This window comes from Rhinopithecus bieti, unplaced genomic scaffold (assembly GCF_001698545.2).
Source record: "Rhinopithecus bieti isolate Rb0 unplaced genomic scaffold, ASM169854v2 scaffold_1599, whole genome shotgun sequence".
NCBI classification, from domain to species: Eukaryota; Metazoa; Chordata; class Mammalia; order Primates; family Cercopithecidae; genus Rhinopithecus; species Rhinopithecus bieti.
The window spans coordinates 486,644-491,803 of record NW_016804139.1 but is presented as its reverse complement, the minus strand read 5'-3'; the positions used below and the strand labels follow the sequence as shown (position 1 = coordinate 491,803).

Genomic DNA, 5,160 nt, shown 5'->3' with positions numbered 1-5,160 from the left:
CCACTTCAGCCGAGACTCCAAGAGTGTGGCTCGTCGGGTCCTCCAAGCCCTGGAGGGGCTGAAAATGGTGGAAAAGGACCAAGATGGGGGCCGCAAGCTGACGCTTCAGGGACAGAGAGATCTGGACAGAATCGCCGGACAGGTGGCAGCTGCCAACAAGAAGCATTAGAACAAACCATGCTGGGTTAATAAATTGCCTCATTCGTTAAAAAAAAAAAAAAGAGAGAGAGAGAGAGAAGAAAGTTTCGTTATTGGGAAATCAAAACTGAAGCGGAGAAGGGGACGGAGTATAACCTTATAAGAGGGATAATGAAACTTAGGTGACATCTGGGAAGATTGTAACCCCATAATACTCAACAAATGAGGAACTGGGGGAGGGGCTTGCGTGCTAGGAGATAAATTACCTGTTGCGACTGCCCTGGATGTGCCTGCTCACCAGACACCCACTCTTCCAAGATTGTTATTAAAAGTCTCACTTTCGCTGTTCTTCATGCCTCTTAAGTCCATTCTTTGGGTTTAGACGGGTGGGAGCTCCCCTCACCTCATGTGGCTCCCAGGTGGGCTGTGGCACCACCCTGCTTTTACCCGCCTCCATGGGTCCCACCAACCTCCTAGCCAGTCCCAAGGGGAGAACCTGGATACCTCAGTTGCCGTTTTTCTTCTTTTCAGTGGGAGCCTCCGACTGCAGCTGTTTCTAGTCAGCCATCTTGACCCCTGGAAATGTTTTTTTGTCTTGATCATGGTTCTGGTTTCACAAGTGAAGACATTTGTGAAAGACCATCAAATTGTACAGCTCATTGTATGTGGATTATCCTTCATACAGTAATAAAAAATGATTTAGCATTTCAAATGGATCAAATTTAAACCCTGACAATTGGTACAGTTTTTTTTTTGTTTGTTTGTTTTTTGTGTTTGAGGTAGGGTCTCACTTTGTCACCCAAGCCGGAGTGCAGTGGTGCAATCTCGGCTCACTGAAGCCTCAACCTGGCAGGTTCAAGTGATCCTCCTGCCTCAGCCCCCAAAGTAGCTAGGACTACAGGCACACACCAGCACACCTGACTAAGTTTTTTGTATTTTTAGTAGAAACAGGGTTTCACCATGTTGCCCAGGCTGTTCTCAAGCTACTGAACTCAAGTGATCTACCTACCTCAGCCTCATTCTGGAGAGCAATATCTGGTACAACTGAAGGTGCAAATACCCTGTGGTACTAATGCATGCAAGCAGACATATGCAAGGTTGTTCAATGCTGTGGTGTTTATAATACTGAAACGTTGAGAACAACCTGAAGATCTGTCAGCAGGAAAATGGATAAGTAAATAGTGTGCTCATACAATGGAAGACTATAGAACAGTGAAAATAAATCAACTATAGCTACATGTATCAAATTGTGTACGTAAACCTCAAAACAATGTTGAAGGAAAAATCTTGCACAAATATTTAACCATATCACTCATGTAAATACAAAGCAGTACTATCTGTTGCTTTTTGACATTTGCATATATGTAAGTACATAAATACGTGGACAGGAATAGTTTCCTTCTTCAGAATTGTGATTACCTCTGGGCTAGGATAGTATGGAAGCAGACCCAAAGGGTACCAAAATATAAAGTTTTAAGTATGAAAGTATAAAATATTATTTCTGGGCTGTACGCAGTGGCTCATGCCTGTAATCCCAGCACTTCGGGAGGGAGGCAGGCAGATCGCTTGAGCCCAGGAGTTCAAGACCAGCCTGGACAACATGGTGAAACCCTGTTTCTACCAAAAATACAAAAAATTAGCTGGGCTTGGTGGTGTGCACCTGTGGTCTGAGCTACTCAGGAGGCTGATATGGGAGAATCACCTGAGCCTAGGAGGCAGAGGCAGAGGTTTCAGTGATCAGTAATTATGCCACTGTACTCCAGCCTGGATGACACAACAAGACCCCTTCTCAAAAACAAAACAAAACAAAACAAAAAACCCACAAATGTCCAGCTTGGTCAACATGGTGAAAACTTGTTTCTACTAAAAATACAAAAATTGGCCAGGTGTGGTGGCACATGCCTGTAATCCTAGATACTTGGGACACTAAGGAGAATTGCTTGAACTGGCGGAGGATATGGCAGTGAGCTGAGATTGCACCACTGCACTCCAGCCTGGGCAACAGAGCAAGACTCCATCTCAAAAAAACAAAAACAAAACCAAATTTATTTCTTAAAGTTAAAAAAATATCTGAAGCAAATGTGACAAGATGTCCACATTTGTTAAAATCCGAGTGGTAGGTAAATGTTTTTATATTCTGTTATTTTCCAAGTTGCAATTATTTTACTGTTTAAAGAAGCCTGTATAATATGAAAGAGCACATTTACCTGACTGTTTTGTTTGCCAGCTTTATTAGGTTGTGAGGACTGCCATTACAAAATACCACAGCCTGGGTGGCTTAAACAACAGAAATTTATTTTCTCACCGTTCTGGAGGCTGGAAGTCCAAGATCAGGCAGACAACTGCCGTACGTCTGTATCCTCACAGGGTCTTTTCTCTGCATGCACATCCTGCTGTCTCTTTCTCTTCTTATAAGGACCCCAGTCATATTGAATTAGGCCTCCACCCTTCCAACCTCCTTTAACTCTAAAGGCCCTGTCTCTAATTACAGTCACACTGGGGATTAGGGCTTCAAAATATGAATTTGGGGAGGACGTGACTCAGCCATAACACCACCCAAAGTATTATATAAAGGTTGTAAGCACCTGTGTATGCATTAGCCAGTACCCCTTCTTAGTCATATCCCAGATGGAAGATTGAGATAGGACAAGGATCTTGAAACTACTGAGTCTTCAACCCACCTATAAACCCTTCCTAAAGTGAATCTGAGAGGTTTTTACTTAAGCGTAGGAACTTTTCAACCTGGATTTGCAGTACCTATTTTGACTATTGAGATCAAGTTGTTTCTTATTACTGGGCTCATGGTTCTGTTCTACAGAGCTGTGAACCAGAACAGCTCATTTTTCAATTATGGCAGATAGATGAATTTGCTGCAGCCCTTGTGTATTTCCTAAAATTCCCACTCCTGAATGGATAACAGTTTGTATGATAGATACAATTCACTCATTGAATTCAACAAACATTGGGTGCTCATTGTGTGCCAGATTCTTAAAACATTGGTAGGAATGCAAAAATCAGTAAAATACAGCTTCATTTCTGGGATTCACTCCTCAAATACTGTTCAAAGTGAGGGAAGGGAAGCTGAAAATGGTAATAGATCTAAAGTCAGATATTTTCTAGGGAATAATATCCTAATCCTTGCTCCTACATGTTTTATACCTGTATATTTCTACCTTTGCCTCGTAGATGATAAATTCCTTGCATATAAGGAAAAGAACCTAAATGTTCTATACACCAAATGCTTATTGACTCTCTTTAATGTGAACTCTCTACATTTTTCTTATTTATAATAGAAACATATTTTCAGTGTCTGGATTTCTCATGTATTGTGGAGGGCGAAGCTTTCGTTCAACCTCTTGATATGTTTAATCAGGTCCTTGGCACTGGGGAGTAGATAGTCTCCAAAGATGACCCCTATCAATTCCTTACCTTTTTGTAAGCATGAGTTGTTCCATTCATCATGCAGTGGGATCTACCTCTGCTCCCCTTCCACTTGGGCTGGCCTTGCAGCTTGCTTTAACCTTATCCTTTAAGAAACCACGGAGCCTCCACTGTCACCCTGGGAAGTCAGCAGCCATGTATGAAGTCTAGTTACCCAGAGCCCACTGTGCTAGGAGGAAGTCCAGACTAGTCTCATGGAGAGGCCATGTTGGAAGAGAAAGAGAATGTCATTCTCCACTTACTACATCATCATCTCTACTAAGAAAATTAACACGCCGGGCGCAGTGGCTCACACCTATAATCCCAGCACTTTAGAAGGCTGAGGCAGGCGGATCATGAGGTCAAGAGATCAAGACCATCCTGGTCATCATGGTGAAATCCCGTCTGTACTAAAAATACAAAAATTAGCTGAGCGTGGTGGCACTAGCCTACAGCTCCAGCTACTCTGGAGGTGGAGGCAGGAGAATCACTTGAACCTGGGAGGTGGAGGTGGCAGTGAGCTGGGATCATGCCACTGCACTCCAGCCTGGCGACAGAGCAAGACTCTGTCCAAAAAAAAAAGAAAGAAAATTAACAAAAAATTCCCACTCCACTATATAGACCATATTAAAATTTCTTCAGTTATTCACCAAATATATATTTTACAGCTAGATTTTTTTGTGTGTGTTGGGATCCAATGAAGTTTTATACAATGCATTTTGTTTGATCTTTTTCTTTTTTTTCTTATTTTTGAGATGGAGTCTCACTCTGTCACTGAAGCTGGAGTGCAGTGGCGCAATCTCAGCTCACCGCAACCTCCATCTCCCGGGTTCAAGCCTCCCAGGTTCAAGCGATTCTGCCGAGTAGCTGGGATTACAGGCACGTACCACCACATCTGGCTAATTTTTTTGTATTTTTAGTACAGACAGGGTTTCACTATGTTGGCCAGGCTGGTCTTGAACTCCTAACCTCAAATGATTCACCCACCTCGACCTTCCAAAGCGCTGGCATTATAGGCATGAGCCACCGGACCTGGCCTTGTTTTATCTTTTAATCTAAAACAGTTCCTTTGCTTTCTTCTGACATTAACATTTGGAATATTCTTGGTTCTGGATTTGTATAATTATCTCCTCTTGATGTTCAACTTGATCCTGTAATCTATATTCTATAAACTGGAAGTGACATCTAAAAGCTTAAATAGGTACAGGTTAAATATTTCTGGCAAAGTATTTCATTAATAGCCTTTATATCAGGAGTTAGATAAAAGATCTTTAATTTTGATTGAGTAATTCAACATGGTAGAGAAGTCCCAAAGGATCCAGAGAGCTGTGGCAGCAGGAACTCTGTTCACAATCATAAAATATTCTTGTCTGTGTAGTACTGTTAGATCTTTCCCCCACTTCTTTGAAAACTTAATTCTTGTCCCAGCTTCACCAATGAATTGTTTTATTTAGCTCTTTTAAATGATGATGGTGTTTTGATTTTCTCTTTTTAATTGACAAGTTAAAATTGTATATACTTATGGTGTACAATATTATGTTTTGGTACATGTACACGTTGTGAAATGGCTAATTTTTTTTTTTTTTTTTTTTTTTTTTTTTT

At 41.4% G+C, this 5,160-nt stretch overlaps 1 pseudogene across 1 annotated transcript in view; it reads left to right on the top strand.

The window, feature by feature from the left end:
• Window positions 1–221, top strand: part of LOC108525993 (uncharacterized) — a 2,408-nt pseudogene extending 2,187 nt beyond the window's left edge. The window contains exon 2 of the transcript XR_001884390.1: window positions 23–221. The product of XR_001884390.1 is annotated as an uncharacterized LOC108525993 (transcript). The remainder of the gene's footprint in view (window positions 1–22) is intronic.
• Window positions 222–5,160: the final 4,939 nt, after the last annotated feature.